The sequence below is a fragment of the Oncorhynchus mykiss genome, chromosome 30 (genome assembly GCF_013265735.2).
Source record: "Oncorhynchus mykiss isolate Arlee chromosome 30, USDA_OmykA_1.1, whole genome shotgun sequence".
NCBI classification, from domain to species: Eukaryota; Metazoa; Chordata; class Actinopteri; order Salmoniformes; family Salmonidae; genus Oncorhynchus; species Oncorhynchus mykiss.
Window position 1 is genome coordinate 28,822,234 of NC_050570.1, and position 22,744 is coordinate 28,844,977.

At 40.2% G+C, this 22,744-nt stretch overlaps 1 protein-coding gene across 1 annotated transcript in view; it reads right to left on the minus strand.

Annotated features, from left to right (window-relative positions):
* Positions 1-21,624, minus strand: part of clocka (clock circadian regulator a) — a 65,557-nt gene extending 43,933 nt beyond the window's left edge. The window contains exons 1-2 of the mRNA XM_021599417.2: positions 21,557-21,624; positions 5,304-5,393 (exon numbers count right to left, since the gene is read on the minus strand). The gene's annotated coding sequence lies outside the window, so the exon portion shown is untranslated. The remainder of the gene's footprint in view (positions 1-5,303; positions 5,394-21,556) is intronic.
* Positions 21,625-22,744: the final 1,120 nt, after the last annotated feature.

Sequence of the window (22,744 nt, forward strand, 5' to 3'; positions counted from 1 at the left end):
AGGGCACGACAACGCCTTTCCCGCTCAGGAGACTGAAAAGACCTGGCATAGGTTGCCAGATCCTCAAAAAGTTATTCAGATGCACTATCGAGAGCATCCTAACCGGTCGCATCACCGCCTGGTATTGCAACTGCTCGGCACTAAGGCGCTACAGAGGGTAGTGCATATGGCTCAGTTCATCACTGGGGCCAAGCTTCCTGCCATCCAAAACCTATATACTAGGCGGTGTCAGAGGAAGGCCCAAAAAATGGTTAAGACTCCAGTCACCCAAGTCATAGACTGTTCTCTCGGCTACCGCACACATTCGTTACCGGAGCGCCAAGCATAGGTCCAAAGGGCTCCTTAACAGCTTCTACCCCCAAGCTATAAGACTGCTGAACAATTAATCAAATGGCCACCTGGACAATTATTTTTTAACTTTAGCGAACTTAGTAAATATTTTATTCTCTATTTTCTTAGAACTGCATTGTTGGTTAAGGGCTTGTAAAGTAAGCAATTCAGGGTAAGATATACACTTGTTGTATTAGGCGCATATGACAAATAAAATTAGATTTGATTAGATTTTTCTCCCACTTACAAAATCTCACTCACCAAACCCTTTTTCACCAATTCCCTCTCACAGGCATTGTGCTGATGTGCTGTGTGTGCGTGTGTGTGTGTGCGCGTGCGTGCGCACGCACTGACTCAGATGTAGGTCAGAGGAGCTCTGAGGATATGACTCATTCTAAAGTGGATCCTTGGCGCAGCTAGTCGTCACGCACACCAACGCATGCATCGAGACAGTGCCCATCAGTCAGTGCCCATCATATCGTCAGTGCCCATCAGCAACCCCATAGCAACCCCATAGCAACCGCCCGCGCCATGCAGGGTAAAAATAGCTCCGCCGAATTCCTCTACAGCTGAGAATTGCTCCATCATGAGTGCACATCCCCCTATTCTATTATAGAGCAGAGAGAGAGACTGCCTTTATCTCTGTTGGAGGATGAGCTGCCCCCTATGATGGTCTACCTACTGCAGAAAGAGGACCTACCTCCATACCTCTAAGACCTTCGCTAGAAAAATTAGGACAAAAGGCATCAATAGCACTGTTTGTCCATCTTGAGACACTGTAGCCAGTATGCACTTCCTCAAAACAGTCTGAATGTATCTAAGATAACTCAAGAAATCGGTAATTCATTTTGACATTTTTGCCAACAAGATCTTAGTCGCAAAATTTTTACATCTAACTAAGATGTTTGGTACAGTATTTCTCAAGTAAAACAAATATGCATGGAAACAATGAATCTCTCATTGAATGACAACAAACACTTCATTGAAGAATCCCTACTGTTGACCAATCACCGGCGAAGGGGCGTAGACTTTGGCTATCGACTTCAGGTTGCCTAGAGACATTGTGTGCGCACGAACAACATCTTGGTGTCATTATACTCCTAGTGTGCTCTAACATATGGACCTTCTGAAATACACATTCACATGAATTAATTCATTTAACATTGAATATATTAATATGAATCAATCTCAAAAGTACCCTTTTTAAGACGTATTGTTTGGAACAATATCTACTCTATAAGTGCATAAGATTTACAAAGTGGCCTCTGCTAATTCTGATCAATTTTATGAGCACCACCACCACAGTGAATGGGAAAATGGATTTGAAGGGAACTCTGTTGGTGATTTGCTGAATGTGCAACTCTAAAAGGAGGGCTGTGCTTGGTTAATAAACTATAATGTCAATTTCTATGCAGAAAATTGTCATATTTTCAAGTACCAGAGTGCATACTCTTGAAATGTGACGTGTTTGAAGAGAATATGGTTCCAGACAATGTCTAAAAATAAGCAAAATCAAAAAGGATACTTGTGAGATAAATATTTTTAATGTTGAATAAATTAATGGGAATCTAGACAGATATGAGAGCACGCTATAGCCTAAGGAGTATAATGACACCAAGATGTTGTCTATATCATGTACGGTTCACGGATCATAGGGTCTTACTGGAGGTATGTAAAACGTACCTATATTAAACACAAAAAATCTGATCCGGATCGTATGGACCTTGGCATACAGAATAGGTCCTTTCTAAGCTCAGCCCAAGCCTGTGTGTACCATCCCGACATATTCTGACATCGGAAACTCAAAATAATTTGTGGACCATCGATTAGTAAGGGGGACAGCCAGAGTGTCACCATATGAAAAGCAGCAGTACTGCTTTTAGGGAACTGACAGTGGGGATGGGAAAATGTCTCCGCCATAGAAACAGGCCGACATTTAAGATATTCAGCCGTTCAGACAAGGAGCTGGAGGAGGAGAGTTTCTGCTCTAAGTGGCAGAGAATCCCTCATTAATCTAATGCAGTCGGAAACCACCAACGAGCATCAACACATTCATTGCCGGGAAACGAACCAAATATACATTTACCCACACTTTGCATATACACCCTCTCTCTCTCCCGCTCTCAGACACAGGTTACACCTCTCCCTGTTAAATCAGACAATAAGAGAGTGTGCCTGCTACCAGCGCACACTGTGGTTAATGGCTTCTAATTAGTAGGCTGACAATTCCAAGAAGAAGGAGAATACAGTGGAGTTACTGACAAACAAAAACAGCAGGCTTGATGATACTACTGACAGTCAGTGGTCCGTACTGTGTCTGGGCTAAAGCTTAGACCTTGAGCTACTGTTTCTCTATCCATGCTGCTGCTCAGTTCCCTGCCCACCCCAGCTCGTCTCCCCACCACTGGGCTGCTGAAGCCCCCAGAGCTGGGCAACCAGTTGTGTTCCACCCAAGCACATGCATCCGCAGCCCCAACAGCACAAAAGGGGTCTTTGTTTGCGTTTGAATCCCACACTCCACAGACAGGAATGTCAGAGTAGGGCAGCGGTTTCCAATGGCAGCAGGAGGACGGAGAGGCTGCCAGGAGCCCCGCCACTCGCCCATTCTCCCACAGTGGCCAGTTCAGACAGAGAGAGGGAGAGAGAGACAGAAACAGAGACAGAGAGATGAGCACTGCCAGGCCAACACAGGAGAGGAAGATATTAAAGATGCCATGCCAACTGCCCACAGTGCCCGCTACCACCGCCTACCACGATATGCATCATGAGCGTAGGCTTACACTACCGTTCAAAAGTTTGGGGTCACTTAAAAATGTCCTTGTTTTTCAAAGAAAAGCACATTTTTTGTGTATTAAAATATCATCAAATTGATCAGAAATACAGTGTAGACATTGTTAATGTTGTAAATGACTATTGTAGCTGGAAACGGCTGATTTTTAATGGAATATCTACATAGGCGTCGAGAGGCAACCATCACACCTGTGTTCCAATGGCACATTGTGTTAACTAATCCAAGTTTATCATTTTAAAAGGCTAATTGATCATTAGAAAACCCTTCTGCAATTATGTTAGCACAGCTGAAAACTGTTGTGCTGTTTAAAGAAGCAATAAAACTGGCCTTCTTTAGACTAGTTGAGTATCTGGAGCACCAGCATTTGTGGGTTTGATTACAGGCTCAAAATGATAATGGGCCTCTGTATGCCTATGTAGATATTCCATAGAAAAATCAGCCGTTTCCAGCTACAATAGTCATTTACAACATTAACAATGTCTACACTGTATTTCTGATCAATTTGATGTTATTTTAAATGGACAAAAACATTTTGCTTTTCTTTCAAAAACAAGGACATTTCTAAGTGACCCCAAACTTTGGAACGGTAGTGTAACTGTATCAATGTTTTCCCCCATCACTACTTAATAGTCAGGGCAAACCCGTTTTGGTGATTTGATCAAAATAAATAAATCACCTCATGTTTTTTAACGCATTCAGCAGTTTTTACCAGATTAAGTACAATGCCATTGGAAATTCATTTTGTTAATAAAGTTACATTTATATTACAAAAAACGTAAATTGAAAATTAGGCTGTCGCTGCTTTCTGCTGACAAAACATTTTGATGAATTGCCCAAAGTCAAAAAACAGTTTTAAAGTGTCCAAATCAATAACCAGAAACACATTTTGATATATTGAAAACCTAAAACATACAATTTACTATATACACATACTTAGTAATAGTAATCATATTACTTGTATTTTTTAAACAAGCACCTTGTAAACTGCACACATATGGTAAAATAATTAAGCATGCCAATTTATGATAGTATACACTGAGTGCACAAAACATTAGGAACACCTGCTCTTTCCTTGACAGACTGACCAGACGAATCCAGGTGAAAGCTACTGATGTCACCTGTTAACCTGTAAATTCACTTCAATCATTGTAGATGAAGGGGAGGAGATAGGTTGAAGGATTTTTAAGTGTTGAGACATGGATTGTGTATGTGTGCAATTCAGAGGGTAAATGGGTAAGACAAAGTATGTAAGTGCCTTTGGTAGTAGGTGCCAGGTGCACCGGTTTGAGTGTCAAGAACTGCAACGCTGCTGGGTTTTTCATGCTCAACAGCTTCCTGTGTGTATCAAGAATGGTCCACCACACAAAGAACATCCAACCAACTTAACACAACTGTGGGAATCATTGGAGTCAACATGGACCAGCATCCCTGTGGAAAGCTTTCGAACATTGTGTAGAGTCCAAGCCCCGACAAATTGAGGCAAAAAAAAAAGGTGTGGGGGGGGGGGGGGGGGGGTGTTCGTAATGTTTGGTATACTCTGTGTAGATCCATGAGAATTGCAATACATTTTGTATCGGCACCCAAGTATCGTGATAATATCGTATCATGAGTATGTTGACCACTCACAATCTATTGCAACAATGCCATTTATTTCTCACTCATTTAACCATTTCGAGAGTTTATAAATGCACTCAAACACAATTTACCCAGACACTCTAGACTAGAGCCTCCATAGAGGCTGAACGTTTTTCTTTGCTATTCGAACGGTTATTACGGAGACTGCGGTCACAGCAGAACCAGACGTCAACATCAGAACCAACCATTTATCTCAAGATAGTCAGGCTCTAATATATTCCAAAACCCTTACCTAATCACCATTTTGACCTATTACCTGGACAAATTTGAACAATGACTTTACTCTACTTGGGCAAACCCAAATACCCACTTTGAGAAACCCAAATTTAAAATTCAGACCCCAAAAGGTGACACATAGCTAAATCATCCAATATAAATTACATGCACAAATAGCCTAAATTTGTCACTGCGTGTATTCAAAAATGCTTTAGACCACATTAACTTAATAGACCCGTCACACCAATGGTGCCAGTCCAAATGGAGTCGTTGCATAGACTGTGCAGTACATTCCTCAAATGCCATGCAGCCTTTTTCTTTGTCTCCTTACCTCTTACACTTTATTAAGCGATGTCCAGTAAGGCAACCAACCCTCTGCAGCCCATGTTCTCAGCACAGCCGTTTTGTTCAAAATGTCAACCTGGAAAATAAAAATAACAAAGGCCACTGAGAACCACACATATATTTGATCAAGATTGCCCTGTGGTCTGGGCGAGTCTATATGGTAGGAATATGAAACAGTCGTTACCTAACATTCTTGTGCAGTGACCCACCTGAAGCTTTTCAAATTTCCTTGTGACCAGCAGAAAAAACAATCACAATATATTGTGCCAGAGTGCAGTCTTTAGCAGGCAGGGCTGGGAATTGCCAGTGACCTCAAAATACAATATTATCACGATACTTAGGCGCCGATACGATATGCATTGCGATTCTCACGATTCTATATGTATAGCGATTCGATAATAGGTTTTGATGTACCAAACATATTGACCACCATGTCTGATGTAAAGGGACAAGAATGAGCCATGATCAATCAGCAATGGAAATAAAAGTGCTGAAATCATGTTGAGAATAAGCTAGAGAAGGAGTTAGGGACTTGCTTTAGGTTTCATTGGGGTTGGCTGTGTGGTGATCTATGAGTTTCCAGAGGACAAGGTGGTGCCGTGTGAGGTTCTGCTCTAGCCATCAGCTCTGCTACTCCCAGACGTTCTGATTAGAGATTAATCACATCCTGAAGCTTCCAAAGCAGTGACACACCAGTCAGAAAACTCAGACACACACAACCACACCTCCTAAACTCATTTACAACCAAGGCTTGGCACTGTGTCAGTCAGCTGGGATGGGGGGTTTGGTACCACAGATGTAAACACAAGCTTCCATCTGCTCCTGGATCCACATGAAACTAATCCTAGATGTGTGTCGTGTCTTGAAACTGGCGAGAGAGAGAAATAGAGAAAGAAAGAGAGAGAGAAGGGTTGGGCTCATTTCAAATTGATTTCAATTTACTTTTCAGTTTATTGAAAAGTCATTAAATTGTCATTTTAGTTTACTTCCTGAATTGACTGTCGTCAAAACGAATTGAGCCCAACTCTGGCTGGCTGGATGGCTGGCTGGCACAGACAGACAGACAGACAGACAAGGCTAGTGACTTGAAGGGGATTAAAAAGGTGCCACACCTAGAATTTCTAGGTTAATTGCAACAGCGCTAGGCTGCATTCAAAACAAATCTCCCCCGCATCTAATTTCCATGTTAGGTGGAGACTTGCTTGAGCCTTTTACTTTCGGTTTTGGTCCACCAGCTTCAAACAGCCGTCAAAACTATATTTTTTGTGATTGAAAATATATTTCAGAGCAATTTTGATGGTACAATGATTCCCTACAGTATTCAATGCTTGTTTTCTCACATAAACTGAAATTGAGTGAACAGTGTCCAATTTTAGCAGCCAGTAAATGATAGACCGATTTCTTCATGGCCACTTAATCCAATTCCCACTAGATAACACAGCCACAAAGTCAAAAAAAGCTTTCCCATTTTGATTACAGATGCCGCACCGGTAGGAGAAATCAACAGGCGAATATCACAGCGGGAAGTAATATTGTGAAACACTATCATTGCAATAACTACGAATATATTATGGACATTTTCTCAAATTAAAATTCTAAAACAAATCCTGTCTAGCACCTTTAAATGGGAGCATATTGTCTCTGACGAAATAAGTTTCAATACTCTTTGCACAAAGACAGGCCCAGGCTGACCTTCTCCATCACCACTGGAGTGGAGATACACCAGATGTTAAGATGGCGCCGAAGAGGATGGCAGACGCTTTACATGCCCATGATTCAACCATATATGCATCAGCAACCACAGCTAATGAAGTCACTGAAAACCTTAACAAAGAGTTGCAGTCTGTTTTGGAATGGGTGGCCAGTAATAAACTGTTCCTGAACATCTCTAAAACTAAGAGCATTGTATTTGGTACAAATAATTCCTTAAGTGCTAGACCTCAGCTGAATCTGGGTTGAGGAGAGACTGACTGCATCACTTCTTCTTTTTATAAGAAACATTAATGTGTTGAAAATCCCAAATTGTTTGCATAGTCAACTTACACACAGCTCTGACACACACACTTATCCCACCAGACATGCCACCATGAGTCTTTCATAGTCCCCAAATCCAGAATAAATTCAAGAAAACGTACAGTATTATATAGAGCCCTTATTGCATGGAACTTCCTTCCATCTCATATTGCTCAAATAAACACCAAGCCTGGGCTCAAAAAAACAGATAAAGCAACACCTCACGGCACAACGCCGCTCCCCTTTTTGACCTAGATAGTTTGTGTGTATGCATTTGTATGTAGGCTACGTGTGCCTTTTTAAAAATGTATGTAGTTCTGTCCTTGAGCAGTTCTTATCTAATGATGTTGTGTATTATGTCATTCTGTTTTATGTTTCATGTTTTGTGTAGACCCCAGGAAGAGTAGCTGCTGCTTTTGCAACAGCTAATGGGGATCCTAATAAAATACCAATTGTGCTATTATGTTCGTTTTTTTGCATTGTTTGTAACTTATTTTTTGACTTATTCTGTACATAATGTTGCAGCTACCGTCTCTTATGACTGAAAATGACTTCTGGACATCAGAATTGGGATTACTCAACACGAACTGGAAGATGATTTTTCATTTAACGAGTCTGACGAGAAAGATATACTGCTCTCCAGGGAAAAGGCCCAGATCCCCGCCATTTGCGTGAAGAAAAGACAGAGGAAAAGAGGACGCAGATCAGGCTGCCTTTTGACAATCCGTAGGCGAGTGAGTAAACTCCCACTGCCACCCGTTTTACTTGACAACGAACAATTATATCTTATGTTTCGCCAAGTGGTGGCTGAACGACGACACGGAAAATATAAAGCTGGACAGATTTTCAATGCACCTGCAGAACAGAGAAGCTACAGTTGAAGTCGGAAGTTTTTCAACCACTCCACAAGTTTCTTGTTAACAAACTATAGTTTTGGCAAGTTGGTTAGGACATCTACTTTGTGCATGTCATTTTTCCAACAATTGTTTACAGACAGATTATTTCAATTATAATTCACTGTATCACAATTCCAGTGGGTCAGAAGTTTACAAACACTAAGTTGACTGTGCCTTTAAACAACTTGGAAAATTCCAGAAAGTGATGGCATGGCTTTAGAAGCTTCTGATAGGCTAATTGACATCATTCGTGTCAATTGGAGGTGTACCTGTGGATGTATTTCAAGGCCTACCTTCAAACTCAGTGCCTCTTTGCTTAACATCATGGGAAAATCAAATGCAATCAGCCAAGACCTCAGACAACAAATTGTAGACCTCCACAGGTCTGGTTCACCCTTGGGAGCAATTTCCAAATGCCTGAAGGTACCACGTTCATCTTTACAAACAATAGTACGCAAGTATAAACACCATGGAACCACGCAGCCGTCATACCGCTCTCCTAGAGATTAACGTACTTTGGTGCAAAAAGTGCAAATCAACCTTGTGAAGATGCTGGAGGAAACAGGTAAAAGAGTATCTATATCCACAGTAAAAACGAGTCCTACATCGACATAACCTGAAAGGCCACTCAGCAAGGAGGAAGCCACTGCTCCACAACCGCCATAAAAAAAGCCAGACTACGGTTTGCAACTGCACATGGGGACAAATATAGTACTTTTTGGAGAAATGTCCTCTGGTCTGATGAAACAAATGGGCCAAAATTCACCCAACTTATTGTGGGAAGCGTGTGGAAGGCTATCCGAAATGTTTGACCCAAGTTAAACAATTTAAAGGCAATGGTACCAAACACTAATTGAGTGTATGTAAACTTCTAACCCACTGAGAATGTGATGAGAAATAAAAGCTGAAATGAATCACTCTATTATTCTGACATTTCACATTCTTAATTTAAAGTGGGGATCCTAACTGACCTAAGACAGGGAATGTTTACTAGGATTAAATGTCAGGAATAGTTCAAAACTGAGTTTAAATGTATTTGGCTAAGGTGTATCTAGACCTCCGACTTCAACTGTATGTACAGTTGTACAGCTGTAAATGTTGTACTGAAGTGTCTGCCCAGATTGACAGAAGGGTCTGGACCTCCTCAAAGGACCAGGGAACCGACTTTTTAGTTCTTTGCCGCAACAGTATACATTTATCTGTTGATTGATTGAAGAAGCTGACAACTGGTTGCTTAGCAACTGTGTTTGCCAACTTGAGAACAACTTCACTGGCCTGAATCTTAATCGGGCTAGCATCAGTTGTGAAACTGGGCTGCACTGGCCAGGGTTTCCTCCGACCCAGCTCTAATTTGAGAATTACATTCAAGCCAGCTCAAATTTGGCCTTAATTCAAATGCCAATGAAAAAGGGGCTTAGGTGTCAAAATACACATCTCCTCATATACATATTTCCTCACTGTACAGGTTCAACGAATACCAGGTTTAGGCTAAGGAATAAACTGTGTACTATTTGGGGAGTGACTGACACGCATCCTAACTTGGTCACGGTCAAACCAAAAGTCACTGGACATTTTCTAGAACTCAGACAACAGGCTACTGTGCATGCTGTGAGCAGTGCTCAAGGACAACTTCCCCACAAATACTCCTAAAGACAAACAATAACAATGAGGACACAGACAAGGCATGCAGACACCACTATAGATATCACAAGATGCATGGCAAAACAGATGCAGTTCAGGGTGGATGAGAATTACTTACCATGGCCTGCCCTGAACAACTTGTTCAACCATAGATCCACTGAACAATTTGTTATTCCATTTCCATGGACAAATGTATGTTTCAACATTGGTTACACGCTGTGTCGGTCAGTGCAGATCGGTAGAATTCAGAGGGCAACTTAGCAACAACAGATTGGTACTGCTTCAACAGCTGACAAAGACACATTGGTATGGTTTCAAGGCTGCCAAAAACACAATCCTACTGAGCATCACAGGAACCAGTGCACCAAACTGCATTAGACAGGAATTCCGTGCATAAATAAAAAAAAATGTGTAGCCTACATTAAGGCTGTAAATTAATACAATGAGCATGGTCAGATGGCTCTAGTTGAATATAGCAGTGGCTATTAGATTTATGCCATTTGGATACATTGTATCCTAATCAAAAGCCATATACAGGTGATTCTCATGAAACCAGTTTTAAACATGTCTGTAGCAAATAGAGTTACAAAACCTATGATGCATTTGCAAAAATCAACTATCATTCTGCAGACTAAGATGTCTAGTTTTTTGGCAAAGTGCAATATGTAACTTTTTGGTGACCTGACCAAATTCACATAGAAATGTGTGTTATAGATCTGTCATTCTCATTGAAAGCAAGTCTAAAAAGCAGTAGATATGTTCTATGTGCACTATTTCTATGTTTCGCTTTGTGTCTTTTACTTTCGGTTGTGTACACCAGCTTCAAAACAGCTGCAAATACAATATTTTGGGTTATGGAAAATATGTTTCACAGCAGTTTAGATGGTACAATGATTCTCTACACTATACTTGCTTGTTTTGTCACATAAAAATATAATTTAGGCAAACTATTAGAATTTTAGCAACTATTAATTGGCAGTGCGATTTCTGCATAGTTCATCTTTAAATACATTTTATATTTTTGCCAGAATTTCTTACATTTTCACCCCAAATACTCATTACCGAAATGCATCTGGATTAAATTATTGGGTCATTCTGTACAATTTTACTTTATAAAAAAAATAATTTGAATAAAAGACCAAATAAGTTGCTGTAGTTAGTTTATAAATCTTTTTTTTTTTTCAAATAATAGTTGACATTAAACTATCATTCAGTATTTATTACGTAAAAACACTGTCTGTGAACATGTCTCATTACCGTAACACTTTTTCAAGTTCCTGTAAAAACTAAAGTTCTACTCAACATTGCTTGATGCATCATCTAGAGGAGTAGTCTTTCGATGAGCATAAGTTAATGTATTCGCTTAAATTCGCTGGTTCACCAACTACTTCTCAGAGAGAGTTCAGTGTGTCAAATCGGAGGGCCTGTTGTCCGGACCTCTGGCTGTCTCTATGGGGGTACCACAGGGTTCAATTCTCGGGCCGACTCTTTTCTCTGTACATATCAATGATGTTGCTCGTGCTACTGGTGATTCCCTCATCCACCTCTACGCAGACTACACCATTCTGTATACATCTGGCCCTTCTTTGGACACTGTGTTAACTAACCTCCTGCTTTTAAACACTAGAAAAATCAAATGCATGCTTTTCAACCATTTGTTGCCCGCACCCGCCCGCCCGACTAGCATCACTACTATGGACGGTTCTGACTTAATATGTGGACAACTACAAATACCTAGGTGTCTTGCTAGACTGTAAACTCTCCTTCCAGACTCATATTAAACATCTCCAATCCAAAATGAAATCTAGACTCGGCTTCATATTTCGCAACAAAGCCTCCTTCACTCACACCGCCAAACATACCGTAAAACGTAAAACTGACTATCCTACCGATCCTCGACTTCGGCGATGTCATTTACAAAATAGCTTCCAATACTCTACTCAGCAAACTGGATGCAGTCTATCACAGTGCCATCCATTTTGTTACCAAAGCCCCTTATACCACCCACCACTGCGACCTGTTTGCTCTAGTCGGCTGGCCCTCGCTACATATTCGTCGCCAGACCCACTGGCTCCAGGTCATCTATAAGTCTATGCTAGGTAAAGCTCTGCCTTATCTCAGCTCACTGGTCACGATAACAACACCCACCCGTAGCACGCGCTCCAGCAGGTATATCTCACTGGTCAGCCCCAAAGCCAACACCTCCTTTGGCCGCCTTTCCTTCCAGTTCTCTGCTGCAGATGACTGGAACGAATTGAAAAATCGCTGAAGCTGGAGACTTATATTTCCCTCACTAACTTTAAACATAAGCTATCTGAACAGCTGCAGGTGTACATAGCCCATCTGCAAATAGCCCACCAAAGCTACCTACCTCATCCCCATATTGTTTTTATTTACTTTCTGCTCTTTTTCATACCAGTATTTCTACTTGCACATCATGATCTGCACATCTATCACTCCAGTGTTAATTTTCTAAATTGTAATTACTCCGCTACTATGGCCTATTTATTGCCTTCCCTCCTCACGCCATTTCCACACACTGTATATAGACTTTCTTTTATTTCTATTGTGTTGACTGTACGCTTGTTTATTCCATGTGTAACTCTGTGTTGTTGTTTGTGTCGCACTGCTTTGCTTTATCTTGGCCAGGTCACAGTTGTAAATGACAACTTGTTCTCAACTAGCCTACCTGGTTAAATAAAAGGTGAAATAGAAAATAAAAATACATGTAAAATGTTTTTTTTTTAATGACTTTAGAAGAGGTTCTTATTCTCAAACACCCCCTTTACCTCACTTGGCGTTCTCATTACCAAAACGGCTAAAAAGTTCAAATAGGGAAAAAGTCAGAACCTTACCAACATTAAGGCATAAATGGGCTTTAGTGAAGTGGTCAATTGTTTGTTGACTCATAACGGCTCTCCTATTATTTGCAGATTGAGCTTGGGCCTCATGGCCCGAAATACACATTTATCATTACCACATCATTTTTTAGGTCCGTTTCGGTAATGAGAACCTTAATTTCGGTAAAAATACTAAGCTAATTGTAATGTACAGTCAATGGGTGTGCTGTGCTGGTAACTTTATTTACTTACTAGGACCACTTCTTAAACCTATTGTATAGATATTTTTGTAAAACAGTTATTTGATTAAGTAGGGTTTGTTATGAAAAATGGGGTGTATAAAACCCAATGTAATTTACTTTAAGCCACAATGGGCTGGATATCCCCCATTTTGACATGTATATCTGTTTTCACACTTGTTTGATATTCCAAAACAGTTTTTAGTCCATATCTCACGTATTTAGATACTTTATAGGCATATTGTGTTATGCTGTTTGCCCATAGGATTCCATTCAATCCATAAATATACCTAAAATACCTTTCAACCACAAATATCCACATCCTAATAAACCAATATTACCTGTAATTACCTTGGATAAACAAATATATATATATTAAGTCACTTTATTAAGGTTTAAATCCACTTTTGGATGCAGTAACTTTACTTATACTGTATTTTTGTAAATTGCATTAAGATCGGTGATTTTAAACAGAACCAAAATGTACAGTTCAAATAAGGAAATGAGTCAATTGAAATAGTCATTGGGCCCTAATCTATGTATATCACATGACTGGGAATACAGACACGCATCTGTTGGTTAAAGACACCAATACAAAAAAAGTAGGGTCGTGGATCAGAAAACCAGTCAGTATCTGGTGTGACCACCATTTGCCCCATGCAGGGCGACAGCTCTCCTTCACATAGTGTTAATTAGGCGGTTGATTGTGGCCTGTGAAATGTTGTCCCCACACCTCTTCAATGGCTGTGCAAAGTTGCTGGATAAAACATGCTCAATGTCTGGTTACATGTCTGGTGAGTATACAGGCCATGGAAGAACTTGGACATTTTCAGCTTCCAGGAATTGTGTACAGATTCTTCCGACATGGGGCTGTGCATTATCATGCTGAAACATGAGGGGATGGCGGCAGATGAATGGCACGACAACGGGCCTCAGGATCTCGTCACCATATCTCTGTGCATTCAAATTGCCATTGATAAAATGCAATTGTGTTCGTTGTCAATAGCTTATACCTGCCCATACCATAACCCCACCACCACGGGGCACTCTGTTCACAATGTTGACATCAGCAAACCACTCACCCACATGACACCTTACATACTGTCTGCCATCTGCCCGGTACAGTTGAAACCGAGATTAATCCGTGATGAGCACACTTCTCTAGCATCCCAGTGGCCATCAAAGGTAAGCATTCGCCAAACTGCAGTCAGGTTATGACCCTGGTGATGATGACGAGTACGCACATGAGCTTCCCTGAGACAGTTTTTGACCGTTTGTGCAGAAATTCTGTGCAAACACATTTTTATCAGTTGGCCCGGGTGGCTGGTCTCAGACGATCCCACAGATGAAGAAGTCGGATGTGGAGGTCCTGGGCTGGCGTGGTTACGCGTGGTCTGCGGTTATGAGGCTGGTTGGATGTACTACCAAATTCTATAAAACGACGGAGGCGGCTTATGGTAGAGAAATTCATATTACATTTTCTGGCAACAGATCTGATGGACATCCCTGCAGTCAGCATGCCAATTGCATGCGCCATCAAAACTTGACACATCTGTGGCATTGTATTGTGTCACAGAACTGCACATTTTAGGAGTGGCCTTTTTTTGTCCCTAGCACAATGTGCACCTGTGTAATGATCATGCTATTTAATCAGCTTCTTGATATGTCACACCTGTCAGGTGGATAGATTACATTGGCAAAGGAGAAGTGCTCACTAACAGGGATGTAAAGAAATTTGTGCACAAAATCTGAGAGAAATAAGCTTTTTGTGAATATTAAACATTTCTGGGATCTTTTATTTCAGCTCATGAAACATGGGACCAACACTTTACATTGTTGCGTTTATATTTTTGTTCAGTGTATTTCACCTCCAAGTCATCTAATTTGCTAGGTCATTAAAAGCTCAAATTTGTCACAGTCTCTGTGGTCATATAGCTATCAGAGATGGTCCCCAATTTAGGGAATCTCCGATGCTATAAATGCTTTTGGTTTACTACAGTCTATGTCAGTGTTTTTTGTACTTGCAGTCCACCCAACTGAAAAGTGCACATTCACTTCCATAACATTTGTTCTAGGCTACCAGCATGTAAGATAAACATTCACAATAACACAGGATACCTTTACAAAACTGCAGTACAATTAAATAATGGTTGTTTTATTAATGATATCTGGATTTCTTGCTGTGTGTTGGCTTCTAATAGTAATATTTTGTCGTGTTAGCTAATTGCACTGTTTATTGTGCTGCACATTTTCTTCTGTTCCACTAAATGCTGTTTTGATGTTCTATTATGACTAACTACATTTTTTTCAGAATTTAACAAATATTACATAGGCCTGCCTATGTCTTTTATTTCAATAGCCTACAAAACTACATTTTTAATCGCATTTATTTCCATCAATAATTAGTCCAAAGTTATTGCACCTGAATTTGACCCTGAAAATATGACAATTATATTTATCCTTAAAGCTTTTAATAAATGAACATAATGCATGCAGTAATTTGACTTTAATTTCAGTAGCTAAATAAGGAGGTAGGCATATCAGTTCCAGCTAAAGCAATTAAATATTTTTTTTCACTAACCCGTACAGTAGTTGGCGGAAGTACACCAATAGGTGTAGTCTGCCATAAAACCTTAAAGATAACGAAGCTAAAACTTGAATTGGAATCTGTGTCTCACGCGCAGCAAAAGATCTCTGCACTCAGGCAGCCTGCTTGAGAGCAGCCGTCAACATTCCATATGGCAGTTGGGCCAAGGCGCCCGGTAAGCTACACAACAACACAGCTGGAATACCACAACAGGTTCTCGAAATTTACACAAGAAACTTATAAAAAAGATTTGACTGCTAAAGTCGTAGTCCCCTGTTCTCCTGCATTCTTGTTACACTTTTGCAAGTAAAGCAGCAGTGTGTTGGGGAGAAGAACATCAAGGAATGATTTGAGCTAGCTACTGTAGTTAGCTAACTTGCTACACTTTGATTTATTTTAATGATAGTAAATGTGTGTGTGTCAGTGGAGGCTCCTCAGAGGAGGAAGGGGAGGACCATCCTCAGTGAGTTTCATAAAAATACAAATTGTTAAACATTTTAAAAGTTATCCTTTTTTGATAAAAAAATATATTCACATCACCAAATAATTGATTAAAACACACTGTTGAAGGTCTACAGAAGCCTCAACAGCACTCTGTATGGTAGCGCCAGTGTAGCCGGAGGACAGCTAGCTTCCGTCCTCCTCTGGGTACATTGACTTCAATACATTCTCACCCCCTTCCATATACTTACACAGTAATAATGACAAGTTCCTGAGGACGTCCTCCAACCTATCAAAACTCATGCAGCATGAACTGACATGTTGCCCACCCAATCAAAGAATCAGAGAATGAATCTAGTACTGAAAGCATAAGCTACAGCTAGCTAGTACTGAAAGCATAAGCTACAGCTAGCTAGCACTGCAATGTATAAAATGTGGTGAGTACTTGAGCCAGAGAGAAAGACAATACTTGAACAGGTTTGAACAAATTAATTTATTCCAAAATTAAGAAGCAAGCAGGTTTTTTTTCCCAGAAAAGCTGATAGCTAGTTTAGCCTACTCAAACACTCTGCTCAAACAGAGGGGTGATGTGTTAGCTAGCTGGCTATGACTATCCAACACAACACAATTTATTGCCACCGGGGCCCGACAGTGTAAGTGCTAAACTACTTACTGATTGCACACTAACTTTACTGCATGATTGTAGCGGGTTTACTAATGTGTTAGTTCTATTAGCTATGTTGACTATGATGTTACTTTAGCTAATATGGTGACAACGATGTAGGCTGTGTGTAGTGGTTACGATAGGGTTTGGCTTGGAAAGGTTTTTTCGCCTGGTCACATACAGCTGATGTGTTGTACATTGAAGTCCACTGTCTGTCACCTCAAATTTCTCTCTCGTCCTGTGTGCGCCCACGTTGTAAACTTTCATTCGTAGGCTAGGTTGTAGCAACCTCATGACGGGTACAGGGAAAATTAGAGAATTGTGTAGTAGCCTAAACCTAACGCTGTTACATTTAACTGGGTGAATGGAATATCAATGACAGTCATCCAATATGCTGTAATAGAAATAAGGCCATGCTGATCAAAAGTAAAAATTGTCCTCCCTCATCTTTAATGGCACCGACAGCCACTGGTGTGTGTGTGTGAGTGAGTGTGTGAGTGTGTGAGTGTGTGAGTGTGTGAGTGTGTGAGTGAGTGAGTGAGTGATCACAATAAGTTTAGAAAAAACATTGTCATGTCAACGTTGTCATGCTAACTATGTGTGTATCTGTGTGAGAGGAAGGATGATTATGATCACAATAACTTATAAAAAAAAGATTGTCATCATGTCAACATTGTGTCATGTTAGCTGTGTGTGTGTGTGTGTGTGTGTGAGAGAGAAAGAGAGAGAACATGAATACACAGAACATTGATTGTTTGTGTTGCGTAAGATCGTAAACTGGGATAATTCTTGAAACTTCTACCCCCAATATGGATGTGAAGATTTTCTTGATTCATTAGAGATCCTTGTATTTTTTGATATTTTATATTTGAGAATAACATACATTACCTGCTCCCCATCAACACGCATTCTAATGTTACACCGATCAACTGCCTTTGTCAATTCTTTATTCTCTGTTTTTGCAGGAATCTTCTAGCTTGGATGGAAGGATGGAGGAGGGAATAAAGGGAATGAGTACAGAAGTTATCCAGCCTGCAGACTAAGAAACGTAAATAGCCTATGCTTGGTTGTCTATGCCTCTCCGTCTGTCTGCCTGACTGCCAGATTGCTGAAGAACCATTTTGGAACCCTTTTTTTCTAAGAGTGTAGTGTAAGTAGATCCAATCGAAATAGCACCGCTTCTAATAATATAACATTGTAAAGCAAATCAAATCCAATTTTCAAATCCCTTGTGTCCTGATTTAACAGACACCTCCCTTGGTGAGCAATGTTCTCTCTAAACTGTTGCCCGGAGACTGTTGGGAGCGCAGAAGAAATATCAGCCAACAGAGAGAAGCACGAGATTGAACTTCACTCAAATTCCTAGAGTTTTCCCTGTTAATTAACACCATCAATGTTTTCTGTTACTGTGGCTATTGTAATCGAATCAAAGCAATATTAGCAACTTTCAATGCAACATGCTAAAACAAAACAAACTATTTATGAGATGTTGTTGTAGGCAGAACGCATCGGAGCAGGATTCTATTGGGCATGACTCAGCCTGTACTATACACAGACCAATGCAGCATAACCAATCAGAGCTGCAATAGACCTATATGCAAATAGACAATTGCCATATGGATCTGTGGTGTTAACTTTTATCTGAGCTGTGTTGACAGCTGTGATCTGAGTAGATTATCTTGTTTTGAGATCAACGCATGAGCTGCATGTAGCCATGTGTCCACATTTTGTTCATAATTTTTAGTCAGCAATGGGGGAGTGATTGCTTCCTACAAGATCTCAAAATGTGTGCATTTCTAGACATCTTTGAAAGGCAGGTCAGGTAAAGAGCTTTTTTTGTCTTAAAGGGGCAGTGTTGTATTTTGAGACAGGCTTGAATAAACTAAGTAGCCAATAGGCAGAGGGAAGCATAATTTGTCTGATTCTTTGTAATAATGGTATGGGAATAATACTGCATTTTATTTTGTAAATTGTTTTCTTGCATCAAACAACAACATTTTCAGTTACCTCTTGTCTGAAGGACAAGTGGATAAACAGGTTAATGTCTAGCCCTGCATGTTTTTTTTTCCAAAAGTCTCATAATTTAGAACACCACACATTGGCTGCTACTGTAGGCTGAATGTTAAAATGTTATGGGATGCATTTTCTTTATTGTTTTTTATGATAGACCACTCTGTTAGGCCTACATTGTGATGAAATAGCCACTGTAGCCTATCTGGCCATTGTTAAAACTGTAACTTAAAATGGGTACAGCCTCAGTGTTCACAGCAAAAGCACGCTGGAAGTTCATTCAAGTTTGCACTCAGCAGACCTGAAATTTGCTCAGTGGCGGAATTTTTTTTATAGGTACAATTGTTGGTGAGTCATGTACAGTTTCTCCAATTTCTCTCTGTCGCTCACTCAAACACGTGTGCAGTTGCAGAGAAGAGGACGAGATTTGCCAATTACACCCATTTCTAACACTATTTGTTGCATTTAATGATATGACAGACATCACTTTTGAACAATATATTTTATTGTTTTATTGTTTTATTGTACATACTTACATTGAACTTTCTTTTTTTAAGACTGCCAAGCTATCCTGAATTGGGGCACCTCTGTCCGGGACAATGTCCTCAGGATTAGGCAGCGGTGTGTTTAGAAAAAGTGTTTAGAATAGTACATGTTTTAAGATAAAGCAAAACGTGACCATTTAGAGAGGAGTTAAACATTTTCATTATCCAACTACTGTCTCATTTTTATATCCTCTTTTTTTCAAAATGTTTCAGATTCATGACCAAATCATTTATGTCCGACTTCAATATGTAGGGCCCGAGGAGCAAACATGCCTTTGCTACCACTTTTAGTAGATTCTGACTGTTAAAATATATTTTACTGCGCGTTACTGTCATGTCGTGTCCTGCATGCCAACACTGTTGTTTTTTTTTAATGCTCACAGTAAGTGTCATGAAAAGCCAGAAAACTCAGGAGATTGATGTGTTGTGGGCCCTCTGGAAAGTCCCGAAATATGCCCCTGAGCCGTGTTGGTGAGGGAAGTAAAGTATGTATATAAGCAAGTTGCACTTTTCTAAAGACATCTCGAAGCTATAACTGCCACAAAATACTTTAACTAGTACCATACAAATACTTCTAGCCATCTGAGTCCACAAAGTTTCTTCAAGAATGTCCTTTCCTAGTTTGCTTATAAAATCTTAAATGTATAAAGTTGTAATGCGCTGATTCTCTTCACTGCAGATCTGAGCCATCACACGACTCTTCAAGAAGGCCACTACGCTCCAGATCACCATCTGTGCTCAGGGGTCCTTGATGAGGATTTACCCCATCACACCACTCATATTAATCATTAATCAAATAAAACAATGGGCCTTTATATACTCACAGTATTTCTATGCATGTCATTTCTGTTGATGAATTATGAAACAATTACTGTATACAGATGTGTGAAATTGTGATGTAGATTTGTTTTTGCCATTGCTTGATACATTTTAAATGTAAAAATATGTTGCAGATTAACTTCAATCGGTGACTATGGAAACAAATAGAAATGTAATGAACAATGTTTTTCATATCCAACTTTGTCCTCTGCAATACATTTTACAGTAAACTCTTAGAAAAAAAGAGGTGCTGTCTAGAACCTAAAAGGGTTATTTGGCTTTCCCCATAGGAGAACCCTTTGAAGAATCCTGTTTGGCTCCTGATAGAACCCTTTTGGTTTCAGGTACTGTAGAACCCTTTTCGTTTCAGGTACTGTAGAACCCTTTTGGTTTCAGGTAGAACCCTTTTGGGTTCTATGTAGGACCCTTTCCACAGAGGGTACTACATGGAAACCAAAAGGGTTCTATGTGGAACCAAAAAGGCTTCCTAGAACTAAAAAGGGTTATTCTATAGAGACAGCTGAAGAACCATTTTGGAACCCTTTTATCTAAGAGTGTAGTAATAAGCTGTAGTTAGGTAGTCATTACCAGGTTATGGTGAGGTCTTAACTATGACCAGTAGGCTACATAATATAGCACATAAAATAGTGCTAAGAATTATGACCAGCTGGTCAAATAGAGATCACAAATATATCCAACTGGTGGTATGGCGGTCTGAAAAATACGTTAAAAAACGTCATTTTTCAACCAGTTTGCGACCAGAATAAGACGTATGACGTCTTTCAACCAGGGTTTGCCCACTGGGTAGGCTCCTTAAGAGTACGTCTTGGGCTAGCTCATGACATGCAAATTGTGTATTCCCGTTACACGGATTTCCTCTGCATAATATTGATGTGTAGCCTATCTGCATTTCTCACTGGATCACCCAGCTACGTTTGCAGGTTGCGTCCTCAGATCCTGGGTGAAAATGTCGAGGGTTAATTGGATTTGTTTCAGCCCACATCCATGCGAAAGCTTCCGATTGCAGTGTAAAAATCTAACTCACATTCACAGCTACTGTTCACTGCACAACCGTAGCGTTCAACCCACTGACATTATAGTTTCAGCCCCAAAAGGAACATCATTAGAAATTACAGTGAAAGAGACGCAACTGTGCTGTCATTGCAAACGCGCACTCGAAACCAACTGCGTGTTTCATCACTCCAAAACAGGGGTCAATGCGAGCTACCAGGCTAAATATAGCAACGTAGTTATAACACATTATGCGACAGATACATCCACAATACTAATGAAAATGGTAAACATACGAAAACCAGGAGCATATTTAAACATCAAAAACCTATGCGGCGATCTACTGCACACTCCCCGGTATTTCTAGCCTAGATTACGAATGTGGGTCACCAGGCCTTTTGAAACAAGCTTGCATAGCTAAGAAAAAAATGCCTCGGTTTACTCCTCTTCAATATAACTGTGTCTACACATAAACCTATGACAGGAGCGTTTCCAAATTAAGTGGATTTTGTCGGTTAAAAGGTCATTCTTACCTTGTCTGTTCATCTGGATTTCCCTGCTTCTTGTTTTGCTTTAGCTGGCCGCGTTGAGTTGAACTCATAGAGAATGATAGAGGCCTCTAGTGGCCAAAAGGCGGTATTAGCATGGGCAGAGCCATTGAGTACTTCCACCATTTTAATGTAGTCAACTGGGTGGCCGATCCCTCCTGGTGGGGTTTCCACCAGTTACCACAGCCACAAAGTATGAATGGCTATATGGTTGAAATTAATTAAACAAACATTTGCTTTTTGGTCTTCATTGTGGGGTTAGGATTGGGCATAAGGATAGCAGTGTGGTTAAGGTTAGGTTTAACATGTTATTATAAGAAGAAACATTTTAGAAATATGCAGGGTTTATGACTTTGTGACTGTGGTAACTAGGGACGACCCTCCTGTTGACCCTGTTGAAGTCATGTCCAACTGGGTCATCAGGTTGGATCAGTCAATCGTAAATAAGAAAATGTACTACTTCAAAATGGAGATTGCCTCAATGGCGTCTCCCATTCTGTCACAGACGCTCTAATTGCACACGTACAACAATAAGTCCTCTATATATCTCTATGGTTGAACTGGATTTGAAATAAACAGCAGGGTCTACCTCGATCTCTTGACGCGCAATACATTTGACACGAACAAACTCGTATATAACCACGTGCCCATTCACAATTTTCATGCGAGTAAAGTCATAGGCAACTGCATAAATTTTTTTTTAAATCACGACAGCTGTGATGGAAACGGGAAGTTTCGGTACAATTTTATAAATCCCGACAGATAGGCCTACTTTCTTCGTTCAATATTGTGCGATATTTTTGTATCTGTAAAATTAATGATGCTTGAAATGGCGGTGGAAACGCCTTTATGCGCAGGTATTGATATAATAACTATCATATCTAAGTAAATTTGGAATCACGAAGTGGTCCTCCCACCATATATGACTCACTGGAATCACGAGATTATATGTGGTCCTCCCACTACGATTGACTGGCGGGAATATGCGCATATTTTCTTTAACCGGATTTGAGAATATTAGCATGATAATCAGTCGCCAATTGGATGGCAACCTAGCTCCTACCCCTAAAATATTGTAAGACGTTTGAAGTATGTTGCGATAAACATTCTAATTAATTGTATTTCACTCGAATAATAACACAATGCCTACAGCTCCACAACCATACATATATT